Here is a 19,573-nt window from a genome sequence, read left to right as displayed (position 1 = left end):
AAATGTATCTCCGATATCACAGTCCCTTATTACCCACCAAACTCACAAAACTCACCTAATCCAACAGAGCTATTAATCCAAACAACTATCTAGAACATAAGGATGCATATTATTGCATCTTAAAACACCGATTAGCCCCTTTGTCAGAACCGCGTGGTGGAAATCAAAATAATGATTTCCATTAAAATACCTTGATAAGCGTTTTCTGCTCACATCCCGATTCGCCGACAGCTTTCACCGTACTATTCCACTGTTTAAATACCTGGTTTGAATAATCTAGATCAGAAACACCTGATCTGACGCGTATTCGATGACGTCATAATTACGCGACGCCCACACAAGCGCAACCTCGTGTATAACGAACTATCACAAATTGTTCCGCCATTTTGAACTGTCCAAATTATAACGATTTACTGGGAATATTTAGAATAGGTTTAGTACTTATTAAATCGGAACTTATTATTTAATAGAAAAAAGGGGAGTCTACTCCTTTATGATTCTACGAGGCGGCAATGTAGTTTTTAATACAAATGTTCGATTTGAAACAAGTGTAAAGGAATACTTGGTCATTTTAATCCTCATTCTAATTTCAAAAATGCCGCGAAGTAATTCATTATTAGTCTTTGTCCTACTAACTACACGATGTTAAAAATAAAAATAAAGACGACCAGTTTTAAATCAACCGGAAAGAGAGGATGGTATAGCGGCATTTATAAATTACCGGTTTTGAGCTTCAAAATTTCGGCCATCTTTAAATGTCTGTAGATACAAGAAGTTAATTGTATGGGGTGTCAAATACACATATATTTGTAAAAATCAATAATTCAAACTGGAGATATTTAGCTAAAATAATAGTATAAATTGCAGAGATTTTAGCTGCCATGATAGTATGAATTACAGATATACATTGTCTACTAATTATAAGAAAGGCAGCAAGATCCGGTCCTATCTTTAGCGCGAAGATTTCGGCCATCTTTAAATGTCAGTAGGTTCACGAAGTTAATTATATGGGGTGTCAAATACGCTTATATTTGTAAAATCAATAATTCAAACTGGAGATATCTAGCTAACATAATAGGATAAACTGCAGAGATTTTAGCTGCCATGATAGTATGAATTGCAGATATACATTGTCTACTAATTACAAGAAAGGCATCAAGATCCGGTCCTATCTTTAGCGCGAAAACATGTGATATTACCGGTTCAATCATAAAATTCTATAGATCACGATGCAACAATTTGAAAGGATGAAGGCAGAGGAAGTAATCATGTTCAACCAGATCTAATTGGATAATACTATGGCATTTTTTAAAACGTGCCATTCGGTCAATGTAAAGGAAGCTACAACAAAATCAACCTTATTAGAAGTGTTATTGTTTTCATTATATTGTGACAAACCTCGAACGAAAGGTGGCATACAGGAAGTGAGGTCTGGGAATGAAGAATAAAGTATATAAATAATGCTGGATAAAGAGAAAGAGTCCCATATTGCTAAAATGACTCCATAGCTAGTGTTGCTGTCAGTTCGAGTGAGACAATATTCAATGCAAGGTGTATTATTACTTGTATTTCTTAACATCCACTTATAAGAATGTCATCACATCTGTAGCATTCGGTCAATTGAGCAGCTTCTCAACAAAATTGATAATACATTTTAATGCCACGACTCGCAAATAATTGATTTCACTACATACAAGATTTTGACCATTGACAACTGTCCTAATTCAAGAAATAATGGAATTCGTTATCAGTATTATGACCAAACTTGATTGCTTGTAATCTACAGATCCATTTTGCCTCACGTTGTCTTAGCATAAGAGCTCTATCTCCACCTCTATTACATGCTGCCACATGTTCAATTCCAAAGAACCAAAATGCATGGTCATTAGGATGAATTTGTTTAAAATGCTCCGCCATAGGATACTTTGGATCTCCTGCAACTATTGCTCTTCTGTGCTCCTGTATTCTCAATTTTAGGCATCTCGTTGTACTCCCTACATATATTTGATTGCATTTACAGCCCAATATGTAAACTACAAAACAGGTTTTACAGTTGATAAATTCTCTGATTTTATATTGTTTCTGCGTGTTATACATAAATTCCTTTGTTTTGTTTTTTCCAAAGGCACACATATTGCAGGAGCTGCATGTGAAGAAACCGACCGGTTTCATAGGTAGCCATGTTTGAGCTTTTCTTGATGAAGTCACATAACTTGGGCACAATCTTTCTTTTAAAGTCGTACCCTTCTTGTAGGAGATACTTGGATTCTTAGTCAGAGTCTTTCCGAAAGCCGGTATTTCTAGTAGCATATGCCAGTTGTTTTTCAAGATACTGAAAATCTTTTGACTATGTGAAGTGTATTTAGTGATGAATCTCGGTTTGTCATTGTTAGTTTTCATCTTTTTAGTACTGTTCTCCAACGTTGATTCTCTACTTATTTGATGTACTCTTGAAATGGCTGTTTTTACATCTCTCTCTTCATAACCTCTTTCCAGGAATTTATTTCCTGTCTCTAGGACATTTCTCTCAAAAATGTTTGTTTCTGAACAGTTTCTTCTTACCCTCACTAACTCTCCGTAAGGGATATTCTTGATAACTGATCTAGAATGGGCACTCGTAGCATGGAGTACTCCATTGCAGGATGTCTCTTTTCGATACAGAGCACTCTGTATCGTTCCATCTTTAACATATAGATGTAGATCTAGAAAATCTATTTTTGTTTTATTGTAATTCATTGTTAAAGTCACATTATAAGGATTGTTATTTAGATGATTGAAATAATCATGTAAACAGATTTCAGACCCAGACCATATGCATATTATGTCGTCGATAAACCTCCCCCAGAACACTATATGCTGTGTCCAAGGGGAGGCCTCTCTGCCCCATGCATGTAGACCCTCATACCATCCCATGAATAGGCATGCGTATGAGGGAGCAAATTTAGTGCCCATTGCCGTACCGCGAAGTTGGCGATACCACTTTCCATCATGGAGAAATACATTCGTTGTAAGAATCAGTTCCATCATTTTTAAAATCATCCTGTTATGTTCAAAGGTGTCAGCTTTGTCTTTGTCTAGGAAGGACTGTGTTGCCAGAAGACCAAATTTATGCTCAATGCATGTGTAAAGGCTAACAACGTCCCACGTGACAAAGAAGAGTTCATCTGACCAGGCAAAGTCTTTCAGTTTGGACAAGACATCTTTGCTATCTTTTAAAAAGGATGGCAGATTAAACATATACTTTTGTAGTTTGTGATCCACAAACTCAGACATTTTCTCAGTAGGTGATCCTACTCCCGATATTATTGGCCTTCCTGGTGGAAATTTGGCTTTTTTATGTGTTTTCGGAAGTATATAGATGCATGGATAACGTGGATTGTTCACTTTTAAGAATCTATATTCTAAGTCATTTAGGAGACATATTTCTTTCCATTCTCCCAACATAAGATTTATTCGGGAGGTAAGTTCAATTATGGGGTTACCTTTCAGTACTTCATAGCAGATTTTATCGCTTAATTGTCGGTCTATTTCACCCATATAATCAGCCTTATTCATCATTACAACATTATTGCCTTTATCGGCTTTCCTAATGACTATAGAGCTGTCATTCTCTAACCTGTTTAATGCCTCTCTTTCACCTCTGGTCAGATTATGTTTGTCTTGTTTTAAGTATTTTTCAGATTTTTCTAACTTATATAACTCTTCCGTTACTTTTTTATGAAATTTGTCGATGTTTGGATGATATCCCTGATTAGGAACAAATTTGGACTTTGGTCTTAACCCACTGTCTATATTGACATTTTCTAAGATGTCTAAATCTTGTAGAAGAGATTCCATCTCCAAATCTTCACCTTCCTCAATAGAAAGGAGACATTGTATATTCCGGACATCCTCAATACTATGTGTGACATGTTCTGTACTCCTTCCCTCGAAAAACACACCACAATTTCGATCTTTGAAGTACTCTTTTAATTTCAAAGTTCTTGTGAATTTGAACAAATCAACATGTACATCTGATAAGTCTCCTGATTGTGTGGGACAAAATCCAAGGCCTTTACATAACAGACTTTGTTCATCAACATCAATAGATCTATTAGACAAATTGATAATTTCCAACTTTGTATTCTCTAACATATCATCAGATGGAGTTATGATATCATCACTTCCTTCTTGGGTTGCACTCATGGTTTTTTGGGTCTCAGTGTCATTTTCTCCTGCTCTAACTGTCTGCCTTTTGCTGCCTTTTCCTTTTCCTTTACCTCTCCTCCCTCCTCTTCTCGTCTTGGAATTTGTTTTTTCCGCTGATTGCTGCTTATCCGAAGTGTGGCCAGTTCTTTTTGGAATGATGTGATACCCTCCCCTAAAGGGGCCTCATCTTGATTACTACCTGAAGCCACACTGCTTCGTGAAGATACTGAGGTACTACTTATTGATCTCGTATCTTCAACTTCTTCCCTTCCTCTTTTCTTGACGTCAGGAGTCTGCATTGAGTCATACTTTTTTGCAAAGGTGTATATTCTCCCTTCCTTATAATCACAATCATCTCTCCGAATTTTTCTCATTTTTTTATCTTTGAGATATTGTTGATGGCTCAAAATTACCTTTTTTAGAATCTCATAATTCTTCTCAATTAAATCTTTGGTCTCTAATGTCTCAATCTCTGATTCTACCTTTTGAATCTCCGATAGCAATTTTGCCCCTTTATCAATCGCATGTCTTATCAAAATTTGCATCATAACTAATGACGCATTTTCCAAATTCACTTCCCATTCTTTGAGTAGATCTGCACTCAGATCTTCAAATGTAGGGAAAATTAGAATACGTAGTCCTCTTGGGACTTTCTTGTTGTCTATGTACTGTTGGAGTGTAACTCCATCCCACCATCGTGCCAGTTCTTGTTTTTTTAAACGTTCTAATTTTAAAAATAAGGCTCGTAATCCTTGTTTCTCCGTAGTGGTGGGTATGGTAGATATTGGGGTGGCACTTTTGCCAAAAAGATCCTGCGCTAATTCCTCGCGTCCGTCATTAAAGCGTGACATATTCAAAATCTATATAGAGCAGTAGTGAGTGCAAGCCAGTCCAGAAAATGATAATATCAAAACTAACAAAGGTGACGGACTTAAATGGTAGCACTTCACTTCTAGTAATCTGCTGCCTTATCCGGCTGTTAGTGCACAGAAACTCCAGCACCATTCACCTAGTGGTGCCTCAGAAGAGAAAAATTCTGACAAACAATTCACAATGAATGGAGGTGCACTGAACATAGAAAAGAAGTCCAAAAGTGTTTCTTTTTTTCTTTGTTTAATATTTATTTTAGATAGATAGATACACAACCGCAGCCAACGCGTTTCGTTCATTAAAGATAAAATTTTTTAAACGGAACTTCTTCAGGGCTGCAACAAGAATAGAAAAAAAAAATATACATATATATAATACAATCATTAAAACTGACGGACGTACACATATATTTACAAACATTAAAAACGATTTTTATGTCTATTTTTTGTTTTAAGATCATACCAGTTATACAAAAATAGAGTTAATATTTACAAAAAATACCCTAAAACTATATAGATTCACTACATTCTTATACACATTTACCTACACTTTGTGAACACCGATTTTACAAAAATATATAGTGCAATATTGAAAAAAGAGAATTTTCATCCACCAATATACTAGGTCAGAATAGCCTAATTACAATTTCTTTATGAAATCCAGACAATATATCGCTTTAAGTTTATTAACCAAAGCTGAGGCTCATGATATACAGGCCATTATCTTACCTCAAAGTGACAGCAAGTTAAATATAAGCTTTATATTGCGAAAAATGAAGAATGACGAATGAGCAGTGTATCCCACTTGGTAATGGAACTATCCAGAGATCAGAAGATATTCTAAAAGAAATTATGAGACAAGAAGACCAAATTAGAACAACCTGAACTGGTTGGCATGATGTTTGAGAAGTGGAAGAGAAACAGGGGATGGATATAATCATTTGTCTCACCCAAATTGGTCGCAGAGGGTCTAGATAGATCTAAAGAACCAGTAGTTGAGATTTAAAATATAAGGATCCATTGGGATGGTGACTAACAAAGATTCTTACTGAGAATCTGAAACAAAATAAGACAAATATTCGGTCACTTTTATTAAAAAGTGATAGAGATACATTGCGTCCAAATAACATTTACAAAGAGCATAACAGACTCCACAGTGTTGGCCTTTATTTCACAATAGGAGAATTAGAAAGGCTTCAAATTTGAGAAGACCTCAAAAATAACAATCTGCAACTTTGGACGATATAATAATCAAGAGAGAGCGCCTGTATTTGTTGTGTTTACAAAGAGCATAACAGACTCCACAGTGTTGGCCTTTATTTCACAAAAAGAGAATTTGAAAGGCTTCAAATTTGAGAAGACCTCAAGAATAACAATCTGCAACTTTGGACGATATAATAATCAAGAGAGAGCGCGCTTGTGTTTGTTAAGATTCGCTGGGATCTCACCTGTACTGTTCCTTCAATTCCATTCATGAGGAAGATTGTCAAAGGACATCAAGAGTAGATGCTCAGTCTATTGTCAACAAAATATTGATCACACACCTAATAGGGAATATGTGAATACATTAATGACTTGACACGAACCTCATTAATATTCTGTAATTCAATCGACATCATGTATATATGCATTTTAAACAAGACCTTCAATACTCAAAAGTTAATTCCAATCTACTTAGTATAGACACTAGTGGATCTATTAATTTACAACTAAAATAAAACCACAAAGTATACACACAACTAAATGTATCTCCGATATCACAGTCCCTTATTACCCACCAAACTCACAAAACTCACCTAATCCAACAGAGCTATTAATCCAAACAACTATCTAGAACATAAGGATGCATATTATTGCATCTTAAAACACCGATTAGCCCCTTTGTCAGAACCGCGTGGTGGAAATCAAAATAATGATTTCCATTAAAATACCTTGATAAGCGTTTTCTGCTCACATCCCGATTCGCCGACAGCTTTCACCGTACTATTCCACTGTTTAAATACATGGTTTGAATAATCTAGATCAGAAACACCTGATCTGACGCGTATTCGATGACGTCATAATTACGCGACGCCCACACAAGCGCAACCTCGTGTATAACGAACTATCACAAATTGTTCCGCCATTTTGAACTGTCCAAATTATAACGATTTACTGGGAATATTTAGAATAGGTTTAGTACTTATTAAATCGGAACTTATTATTTAATAGAAAAAAGGGGAGTCTACTCCTTTATGATTCTACGAGGCGGCAATGTAGTTTTTAATACAAATGTTCGATTTGAAACAAGTGTAAAGGAATACTTGGTCATTTTAATCCTCATTCTAATTTCAAAAATGCTGCGAAGTAATTCATTATTAGTCTTTGTCCTACTAACTACACGATGTTAAAAATAAAAATAAAGACGACCAGTTTTAAATCAACCGGAAAGAGAGGATGGTATAGCGGCATTTATAAATTACCGGTTTTGAGCTTCAAAATTTCGGCCATCTTTAAATGTCTGTAGATACAAGAAGTTAATTGTATGGGGTGTCAAATACACATATATTTGTAAAAATCAATAATTCAAACTGGAGATATTTAGCTAAAATAATAGTATAAATTGCAGAGATTTTAGCTGCCATGATAGTATGAATTACAGATATACATTGTCTACTAATTATAAGAAAGGCAGCAAGATCCGGTCCTATCTTTAGCGCGAAGATTTCGGCCATCTTTAAATGTCAGTAGGTTCACGAAGTTAATTATATGGGGTGTCAAATACGCTTATATTTGTAAAATCAATAATTCAAACTGAAGATATTTAGGTAACATAATAGGATAAACTGCAGAGATTTTAGCTGCCATGATAGTATGAATTGCAGATATACATTGTCTACTAATTACAAGAAAGGCATCAAGATCCGGTCCTATCTTTAGCGCGAAAACATGTGATATTACCGGTTCAATCATAAAATTCTATAGATCACGATGCAACAATTTGAAAGGATGAAGGCAGAGGAAGTAATCATGTTCAACCAGATCTAATTGGATAATACTATGGCATTTTTTAAAACGTGCCATTCGGTCAATGTAAAGGAAGCTACAACAAAATCAACCTTATTAGAAGTGTTATTGTTTTCATTATATTGTGACAAACCTCGAACGAAAGGTGGCATACAGGAAGTGAGGTCTGGGAATGAAGAATAAAGTATATAAATAATGCTGGATAAAGAGAAAGAGTCCCATATTGCTAAAATGACTACATAGCTAGTGTTGCTGTCAGTTCGAGTGAGACAATATTCAATGCAAGGTGTATTATTACTTGTATTTCTTAACATCCACTTATAAGAATGTCATCACATCTGTAGCATTCGGTCAATTGAGCAGCTTCTCAACAAAATTGATAATACATTTTAATGCCACGACTCGCAAATAATTGATTTCACTACATACAAGATTTTGACCATTGACAACTGTCCTAATTCAAGAAATAATGGAATTCGTTATCAGTATTATGACCAAACTTGATTGCTTGTAATCTACAGATCCATTTTGCCTCACGTTGTCTTAGCATAAGAGCTCTATCTCCACCTCTATTACATGCTGCCACATGTTCAATTCCAAAGAACCAAAATGCATGGTCATTAGGATGAATTTGTTTAAAATGCTCCGCCATAGGATACTTTGGATCTCCTGCAACTATTGCTCTTCTATGCTCCTGTATTCTCAATTTTAGGCATCTCGTTGTACTCCCTACATATATTTGATTGCATTTACAGCCCAATATGTAAACTACAAAACAGGTTTTACAGTTGATAAATTCTCTGATTTTATATTGTTTCTGCGTGTTATACATAAATTCCTTTGTTTTGTTTTTTCCAAAGGCACACATATTGCAGGAGCTGCATGTGAAGAAACCGACCGGTTTCATAGGTAGCCATGTTTGAGCTTTTCTTGATGAAGTCACATAACTTGGGCACAATCTTTCTTTTAAAGTCGTACCCTTCTTGTAGGAGATACTTGGATTCTTAGTCAGAGTCTTTCCGAAAGCCGGTATTTCTAGTAGCATATGCCAGTTGTTTTTCAAGATACTGAAAATCTTTTGACTATGTGAAGTGTATTTAGTGATGAATCTCGGTTTGTCATTGTTAGTTTTCATCTTTTTAGTACTGTTCTCCAACGTTGATTCTCTACTTATTTGATGTACTCTTGAAATGGCTGTTTTTACATCTCTCTCTTCATAACCTCTTTCCAGGAATTTATTTCCTGTCTCTAGGACATTTCTCTCGAAAATGTTTGTTTCTGAACAGTTTCTTCTTACCCTCACTAACTCTCCGTAAGGGATATTCTTGATAACTGATCTAGAATGGGCACTCGTAGCATGGAGTACTCCATTGCAGGATGTCTCTTTTCGATACAGAGCACTCTGTATCGTTCCATCTTTAACATATAGATGTAGATCTAGAAAATCTATTTTTGTTTTATTGTAATTCATTGTTAATGTCACATTATAAGGATTGTTATTTAGATGATTGAAATAATCATGTAAACAGATTTCAGACCCAGACCATATGCATATTATGTCGTCGATAAACCTCCCCCAGAACACTATATGCTGTGTCCAAGGGGAGGCCTCTCTGCCCCATGCATGTAGACCCTCATACCATCCCATGAATAGGCATGCGTATGAGGGAGCAAATTTAGTGCCCATTGCCGTACCGCGAAGTTGGCGATACCACTTTCCATCATGGAGAAATACATTCATTGTAAGAATCAGTTCCATCATTTTTAAAATCATCCTGTTATGTTCAAAGGTGTCAGCTTTGTCTTTGTCTAGGAAGGACTGTGTTGCCAGAAGACCAAATTTATGCTCAATGCATGTGTAAAGGCTAACAACGTCCCACGTGACAAAGAAGAGTTCATCTGACCAGGCAAAGTCTTTCAGTTTGGACAAGACATCTTTGCTATCTTTTAAAAAGGATGGCAGATTAAACATATACTTTTGTAGTTTGTGATCCACAAACTCAGACATTTTCTCAGTAGGTGATCCTACTCCCGATATTATTGGCCTTCCTGGTGGAAATTTGGCTTTTTTATGTGTTTTCGGAAGTATATAGATGCATGGATAACGTGGATTGTTCACTTTTAAGAATCTATATTCTAAGTCATTTAGGAGACATATTTCTTTCCATTCTCCCAACATAAGATTTATTCGGGAGGTAAGTTCAATTATGGGGTTACCTTTCAGTACTTGATAGCAGATTTTATCGCTTAATTGTCGGTCTATTTCACCCATATAATCAGCCTTATTCATCATTACAACATTATTGCCTTTATCGGCTTTCCTAATGACTATAGAGCTGTCATTCTCTAACCTGTTTAATGCCTCTCTTTCACCTCTGGTCAGATTATGTTTGTCTTGTTTTAAGTATTTTTCAGATTTTTCTAACTTATATAACTCTTCCGTTACTTTTTTATGAAATTTGTCGATGTTTGGATGATATCCCTGATTAGGAACAAATTTGGACTTTGGTCTTAACCCACTGTCTATATTGACATTTTCTAAGATGTCTAAATCTTGTAGAAGAGATTCCATCTCCAAATCTTCACCTTCCTCAATAGAAAGGAGACATTGTATATTCCGGACATCCTCAATACTATGTGTGACATGTTCTGTACTCCTTCCCTCGAAAAACACACCACAATTTCGATCTTTGAAGTACTCTTTTAATTTCAAAGTTCTTGTGAATTTGAACAAATCAACATGTACATCTGATAAGTCTCCTGATTGTGTGGGACAAAATCCAAGGCCTTTACATAACAGACTTTGTTCATCAACATCAATAGATCTATTAGACAAATTGATAATTTCCAACTTTGTATTCTCTAACATATCATCAGATGGAGTTATGATATCATCACTTCCTTCTTGGGTTGCACTCATGGTTTTTTGGGTCTCAGTGTCATTTTCTCCTGCTCTAACTGTCTGCCTTTTGCTGCCTTTTCCTTTTCCTTTACCTCTCCTCCCTCCTCTTCTCGTCTTGGAATTTGTTTTTTCCGCTGATTGCTGCTTATCCGAAGTGTGGCCAGTTCTTTTTGGAATGATGTGATACCCTCCCCTAAAGGGGCCTCATCTTGATTACTACCTGAAGCCACACTGCTTCGTGAAGATACTGAGGTACTACTTATTGATCTCGTATCTTCAACTTCTTCCCTTCCTCTTTTCTTGACGTCAGGTGTCTGCATTGAGTCATACTTTTTTGCAAAGGTGTATATTCTCCCTTCCTTATAATCACAATCATCTCTCCGAATTTTTCTCATTTTTTTATCTTTGAGATATTGTTGATGGCTCAAAATTACCTTTTTTAGAATCTCATAATTCTTCTCAATTAAATCTTTGGTCTCTAATGTCTCAATCTCTGATTCTACCTTTTGAATCTCCGATAGCAATTTTGCCCCTTTATCAATCGCATGTCTTATCAAAATTTGCATCATAACTAATGACGCATTTTCCAAATTCACTTCCCATTCTTTGAGTAGATCTGCACTCAGATCTTCAAATGTAGGGAAAATTAGAATACGTAGTCCTCTTGGGACTTTCTTGTTGTCTATGTACTGTTGGAGTGTAACTCCATCCCACCATCGTGCCAGTTCTTGTTTTTTTAAATGTTCTAATTTTAAAAATAAGGCTCGTAATCCTTGTTTCTCCGTAGTGGTGGGTATGGTAGATATTGGGGTGGCACTTTTGCCAAAAAGATCCTGCGCTAATTCCTCGCGTCCGTCATTAAAGCGTGACATATTCAAAATCTATATAGAGCAGTAGTGAGTGCAAGCCAGTCCAGAAAATGATAATATCAAAACTAACAAAGGTGACGGACTTAAATGGTAGCACTTCACTTCTAGTAATCTGCTGCCTTATCCGGCTGTTAGTGCACAGAAACTCCAGCACCATTCACCTAGTGGTGCCTCAGAAGAGAAAAATTCGGACAAACAATTCACAATGAATGGAGGTGCACTGAACATAGAAAAGAAGTCCAAAAGTGTTTCTTTTTTTCTTTGTTTAATATTTATTTTAGATAGATAGATACACAACCGCAGCCAACGCGTTTCGTTCCTTAAAGATAAAATTTTTTAAACGGAACTTCTTCAGGGCTGCAACAAGAATAGAAAAAAAATATATATATAATGCAATCATTAAAACTGACGGACGTACACATATATTTACAAACATTAAAAACGATTTTTATGTCTATTTTTTGTTTTAAGATCATACCAGTTATACAAAAATAGAGTTAATATTTACAAAAAATACCCTAAAACTATATAGATTCACTACATTCTTATACACATTTACCTACACTTTGTGAACACCGATTTTACAAAAATATATAGTGCAATATTGAAAAAAGAGAATTTTCATCCACCAATATACTAGGTCAGAATAGCCTAATTACAATTTCTTTATGAAATCCAGACAATATATCGCTTTAAATTTATTAACCAAAGCTGAGGCTCATGATATACAGGCCATTATCTTACCTCAAAGTGACAGCAAGTTAAATACAAGCTTTATATTGCGAAAAATGAAGAATGACGAATGAGCAGTGTATCCCACTTGGTAATGGAACTATCCAGAGATCAGAAGATATTCTAAAAGAAATTATGAGACAAGAAGACCAAATTAGAACAACCTGAACTGGTTGGCATGATGTTTGAGAAGTGGAAGAGAAACAGGGGATGGATATAATCATTTGTCTCACCCAAATTGGTCGCAGAGGGTCTAGATAGATCTAAAGAACCAGTAGTTGAGATTTAAAATATAAGGATCCATTGGGATGGTGACTAACAAAGATTCTTACTGAGAATCTGAAACAAAATAAGACAAATATTCGGTCACTTTTATTAAAAAGTGATAGAGATACATTGCGTCCAAACAACATTTACAAAGAGCATAACAGACTCCACAGTGTTGGCCTTTATTTCACAAAAGGAGAATTAGAAAGGCTTCAAATTTGAGAAGACCTCAAAAATAACAATCTGCAACTTTGGACGATATAATAATCAAGAGAGAGCGCCTGTATTTGTTGTGTTTACAAAGAGCATAACAGACTCCACAGTGTTGGCCTTTATTTCACAAAAAGAGAATTAGAAAGGCTTCAAATTTGAGAAGACCTCAAGAATAACAATCTGCAACTTTGGACGATATAATAATCAAGAGAGAGCGCGCTTGTGTTTGTTAAGATTCGCTGGGATCTCACCTGTACTGTTCCTTCAATTCCATTCATGAGGAAGATTGTCAAATGACATCAAGAGTAGATGCTCAGTCTATTGTCAACAAAATATTGATCACACACCTAATAGGGAATATGTGAATACATTAATGACTTGACACGAACCTCATTAATATTCTGTAATTCAATCGACATCATGTATATATGCATTTTAAACAAGACCTTCAATACTCAAAAGTTAATTCCAATCTACTTAGTATAGACACTAGTGGAAAGAAAAAAAGAAACACTTTTGGACTTCTTTTCTATGTTCAGTGCACCTCCATTCATTGTGAAAAGAATAGCATAATCCTCGCCTCCGGTCCTGACATAGAATTATGAGTCAGATGAAGATGATTTGAACAAAATGGATGATGACGTATCGGTTGCTTACTCGTCAGATGAAAATGGAGAAATGAGTATCCTGAGCAGAATGCAGTCGTCCGCTATTTCCGATGATGCAGAATATCCATTTATTTCCAACTTTGTGAAAGGATGGCCTTAGGAAAAACAACTGGAGGATGCTCTAAAACATTTTTGGAAAATCAATGTTGAATTGTCCATCATAAATGCTCTGATAATGAGAAATTGGTTCCCTCTTCCTTTCTTCGACCATAACTTCTTCATTTAGCTTATGAGGTACATACTGGCATGACAGGCACACAAAAAATGGTTAAGAATGGAATATTGGTGGCCGTTCATGGACCGAGATGTGGAAATGTTTGTGCAAGAGTGGTGCATATGTAAGGATGCAGACAAGTCAATAAGTACACGTTTGTGTCCTTTGACATTACCTGATAGTTTGTGGGAATGGATTTCATTGGACCAATGTACAAATTGCCAATAGAAATGAGGTATGCCATTGTTTATATTGATTATTTTAACAAATGGTTTGAATTTGAATTTATGGACAATCCCACCACTAGCAACGTACTAGACTTCCTTAAGGAGGTCTTTGCCAGGGAAGGTTTTGCACAACATATTGTAAGTGACCATTGCTCACAATTTTTATCATCAGAAATGTTTGCATTTTTAAAGGCCTCTGTTATACCTGGCAACTTTCGGCGTGGTTTCCCCAGACTTTATGCTTCCTGACCTCCTGTTTTAATTGTGTGCTGAACTTCGTTTTTGCTTCCTTTATGACTCTGTGGCCTTTTTCACTGCTGACCAGTGCTAAAGTGCATGTGCTCTGTGTCTAAACTGTAATAGCATTTGGTTTCTCCATGATTGGCATATCTGAATTGCTGATAAGTCCCTAGTACAGTTCCCTACATGTGCCCAGGGCCTGTAAATAAAATGCTATTAGTGTGCCTTCAGCACTGATTGTTCCACCCACATCAGTAGCCCCTTAAATATGTCTCAGGACTGCCATTGCAGAGCCTGTGTGTGCAGCTTAAACTTCCATCTTGATCTGACAAGTTAAACTACTTGTCAGGCCTAACCCTTTTTATTGCACACGGGTCACCGCTAGAAGGTCCTGGACAGCCCATGGCAGGGTGCAGTGTACTTTATAAGGTAGGACATATACTTTTCAGTGTTGCTTTTCCTAGTAGTGAAATACTCTTAAATTAATATTTCACTGCTAGAAGGCCTGTCTCTCCTATAGGTTAACGTTGGAGCTGCATTGTAACGTTTTACAAGCTAAACTTCCAATAAGGAAAAGATAGGAAAAGTATGTTTGGTGTCTCTGGACTTGCAATTTAATAACACCTCTTTTACTGAAGTTGGATTCTTAATTTCAGATCTGAAAATCGGAAAGTTGGTGATTTCTTACTTTAACCATTCTGTGCCTTCCACCTGAGGTGTGCCACTTGCATCCTGATGGCCCATCACCAGGCTGATGGGTCTTCCAGAGCTAGAGTGAGAGGGAATAGTAGACACTTACCCCTGAAAAGTGCTACACCTGATAAAGGGTTGTATACCCCCATGTAGTGTCTGAGGTCAGGGCAGGAAAGGACAGTGTCTGGTGCGATACAAAGACCTTTCTTTGAAGTCTCCCCTACTTCAAAGGCTAAAATGGATATACGTACTGTACCTGTGACACCATATACTCGGAATGCTTCTGGAACTGTGGGCATTCTACCAACAATAAGGGCTCTTGTGCTGCCAGGAAGGAGTGCCACTTTGCTGTGTTGGCCTGCAGCCTGCTGCTGCTTGCCTGCGAGTGAGGGGACTGGACTTGACCCTCTATATCCTGCATCTCTAAAGTCTCTCCAAGGACATGTTGGGCTTGCCTCCCATTTCTGAAGTCTCAGGGATATCAAAGACTTCATCTGCATAAACAACTCATAAACGGAGAGGCAACAATATCAACAAGACAGTAAATAAAACAATTATTCTCGAGGCTTTTGTGTTGAAGATGTGTGCTTCTTTAGTGTACGAAGTCAGAAAACAGCGCACCCAACGCGTTTCACCCTCAACAGGGCTTCATCAGGGTATAAAAAAATCACACTCAACTTTTTTACGTAAAACCGTCATTCAAAAGGTAACAACGGCATATAAATAATCATGCCTTGTAATCGGAAGAGTCACATCTACCATCAGACGTGAAGTAAACCTAGCACGGTCCTAAGTTATCGGGACACAATGGCTGTTCCATACAGGAGTAGGGACCAATCTGTCCTATCCTGTGGTCCTAAAATCCCTAAGGTCACAGGTATATGGTTTGGCAACCAAGCCGTGTTCAGCAAAAGTACATGTTTCTATCAGATCTGGAGCTATGAGCAGCGGACCATTGAGGTGGGCAACATTGTCAATTACTACTTGATTATACTTTGATGTGACGCATAGGGCGTTGCAGCTCTAATTCCCCTGGCTGCTTCACCTGCATCTTGCTACCAGCTCCTGAGCTCCTCTGCTGCGAGTACTGCTCTGCCAAGTGGTGCCAAATCCAGTCCTGGGCCCTCGACCGTGAGTGTTTGACACTGAAACCCAAAAAACCAATGCAGCGACAGTGGCATGACGATCGGAACTCGTGCATTTGTCTGTGATACCTCCGCTGCCTGCACCGAAGCTGTAGACAGCGCTTGCTGACTTTGCGACGCAACAACCTTGGTACAAAGCAGCCCGACTTTACCAAAGCAGTGTCTCCGCATAATCGCTGCTGCCTGTGCCCCTGACATGTATTGCTGATATCTATGACGTACCGTCACCCGCAACCCAGCAGTTCAAAATCAACGCATCGACCCAGTGCACATCGCTTCTTGATATCTGTGCATCAACGATACATTCCCTCCTTTGCTCAACGCATTGTTCTTGAGCATCAACGTATCCAAGGTACTGTCAGCAGGGCTGTGTGACTCCTAAATCCGGCCTCCGCTTCATCGTGATCATACTAAACGTTGGTATTTTCCCCAGTCATTCGCGACCAGATGGCCCCTGTTGGAGCTATTGATTTCTAAGCACGGTATTTTGATTTAATCTTGCAAAATTTGTATCTTGACTTGTGTATGTTGGATTTTGATCATTTGGTCTTGTTTTGCTCAGATAAATATTGGCTATTTTTCTAAACTGGTGTGGAGTATTTTGTGGTGTTTTCACTGTGTTACTTTTAGTTTGTGTGCGCGTGCGCACACAAATACTTTACACATTGCCTCTTTAGTTTAGCCTCATTGCTCTGTGCCAAGCTACTAAAGGGTGAGCGTAGGCAAACTTTAAGTGTGTACTAAACTTACCCTGACTAGGATTGTTATAATTTAGTTCATCAGTCAATTAAAACCATAAACATAATCACACAGTTCATAATGTTTAAAAATACATCCAAAATGAATGAAAAGATTTATCATAGTACTAATACAGCCACTAGGCATCACGCCACAAGCCCTTCGCTTTCTTCAACTTTCCTTCTTAATTTTAGTCTAGATGCCAAACACGAAGCTACATTGGATAAAAGAGGCTAAACAGGGGCTGATCTTTTCCCTAATGTCTAAAATGCAGCATTGCCATACATACAGCTAATGTTCCCTGAAGTAGATTAATATAATTAATTAAGGTGCATATAAGCAGAGCCGAGGTGGGTATGTATACAGTGCCAGATGGGCTGTAAAAGTGCAACCGTGCAAAACTTCACATCATTAAAAATACCAAAATAGAAAAAGTAGTTATCTGAGCGTAATGGGATAGGGAGCAGCTGATTATTGCAATCCCTAGCAGCCCGTCCTTAATGATTATCTGTGCATGTTAAGTTTGCCCAAGAGGTTTCTGCTTTATCACATTTCAGAATTAGATTCGGGAGCCCCCTCCAGATTACTCATTGCATAACTTGTTAGCTGATCATCCTTTTAAAAATGTTCAATAACTGAGTCAGTCTAATGTTGAGCACTGTGTTGCATGGGTCCATGGACTCCACCAGTGCAGGCCTGCACGACGTAATTCCCCGTTCAAGGAACTCCCGTATTAATAGAGCTCTTTGTTGAACCATCAATACAGGACAAATGCATGCAATGTTAAGCAATGTTTCATTCCCCTTGTGGCATAGACAGCAGTTCCGATCTTCACTTAGACCAGTCATCCTCCATTTTGGCATGCGGTCTAGTATGGGTATTTCTCCAAATCTAACGGCCAGGAATGACTGTTTGATCTTCCGGTGGAATGGTGCGGCCAGGAGGGCTAATTTCAACACCAGCCACCCATGGTGATGTCTAGACAGGCTTTCTTTGATTGCCACCCAACTTTGCAGTTTAATAGATTTATTTACTAGTTTCTTAAAGGTTTGCCCAGAGGTATTAGAGGTCCAAAGGTCACCCAGTTCAAGCGTCCTAATGCTGTTTTCTAAATATGTATTGTGAGCACCATTGCCCCGTTGTAGGTTAATTTTGATCCAGACTAGATTCTATGTCAGGACTGGAGGCGAGGATTATGCCTTCTATTCCTCACTTTATTACACAGCAGCCAATAGTAAAACAATAGACTACATTTCCCATCAAACCCTGGGGAAACTGTAGTCAAACAAAATAACCAATCGGCACTGTCCACAGTCCACCAATAGGAGTCCTCCAGCACCCAGATAGTCTGCCCTCACTGGTCCTTCCTCCTCTTTCTTCGCTGCTCAGCAGCCGAGCTAAGTGTTTTCTTTGCCTATGTGTTTCTCTGTGGTATAACGATGTGCTGTACTGCATATGTTAATGACGTTATGGAGCTATTTGTCTGCATATGTTAATGACGTTATGGAGTTTGTTGATTTATTACGAGTGACTGCTTCGGTTCTCTGATGTGAGGAAGCTGGTTAATTTTTTGACGTGATTTCGGCTCGGAAACGTGTGGAGCCTGTTTCCGTCCTTGGGAGCTGTGCGGGTTGTCCCCGCGCCGATTTCGGTTCTAGTTATACTTGCGGGCGGGTGCCCGCCCAGTTGTTGGGACCGCAGGAGATGACCTCCTACGCGGCCTGTCTGGTGTCCCTGGCTCCTCCGCCCGTCAGGGGGCGCGGTGGACGTTACTGCGGCGTGCGCATTTTAAACCCCGAAGGGTCTGTGCGGCGCGCCGTAGCGGGACTCTGGCCTGAGGCGTTACGCGAGCGTGAAGTCTCTATCGAATATTTAGAGACTTCCGCTCGTTGTACAGCGCTTACGCTCCACTCAGAATAGCATCGTGTGGAGTCTGTATTTCTTCAAATAAACGCCCGGTTGGGTCTGTACTGCACTGCGTGTTTCACGCTTTTGGGCACCTGCCCAGGCCAGTATTGTCCACGAGACTTTCTGTATCTTCGCATTGCCAGACTTTGGTGCCAGGGGCCTCCACCCCCACTGTTGCTAATTGCGAGTTACCTCGCCCATCTGCTGGCTGTCTCCCAGCCTTATTTTCTGTGGTGAAATTTGTTGGCGTCTGAAACCCAGACCTTTTGTATACGTACCTTCTAGGCTGTGTATCCTAGTCATCATCATGGAATTTGAGTACGATGATGATTCCCATGGAGGGGTTGATGCCCTGACCGACCTCCAGTGGGATGAGGAGTTTTATGAGGCGGTGGACACCTCAATTTACCGCGGTGGGGGAAGCTATGGCCCCCTTAGAAGACCGCCTTACCCAGCGCATTGATCAGGCGCTAGCGCGCTTTGTGAATCTTCCGGGGGTATCCCAACCCCCTGCAAATCCCCCCCCTGCGCCCTTGGGGGTTTCTCCCCCCCCAGCTAAACGTTTATGCGACACAGGTATGGACCCTTCCGCCTTTGACAGGCTTAAGCAGGCTTTCCTGGCATCGCAACCTCTTCTGCCTCAGGGGCAATCTCTGCCGGTTCCCCAACCCTCGGATTCGACCGATCCCGGACA

General features: G+C 38.5%; 2 long non-coding RNA genes across 3 annotated transcripts in view; both read right to left on the bottom strand.

Annotated features, from left to right (window-relative positions):
- The window catches only part of LOC146860121 (uncharacterized), a 234,414-nt gene that overhangs the window by 28,170 nt on the left and 186,671 nt on the right, over positions 1-19,573 (bottom strand). The gene's annotated exons all lie outside the window — the stretch shown is intronic.
- On the bottom strand, positions 5,786-6,602 carry LOC146860122 (uncharacterized). Its single transcript, XR_014979099.1, has 3 exons — positions 6,506-6,602; positions 6,008-6,113; positions 5,786-5,897 (listed from the first exon to the last, which is right to left on the bottom strand). It is a non-coding gene; the product is annotated as an uncharacterized LOC146860122 (long non-coding RNA).

Source organism: Triturus cristatus, chromosome 3_1 (genome assembly GCF_964204655.1).
Source record: "Triturus cristatus chromosome 3_1, aTriCri1.1, whole genome shotgun sequence".
NCBI classification, from domain to species: domain Eukaryota; kingdom Metazoa; phylum Chordata; class Amphibia; order Caudata; family Salamandridae; genus Triturus; species Triturus cristatus.
This window is presented reverse-complemented; position numbering and strand designations above follow the sequence as displayed.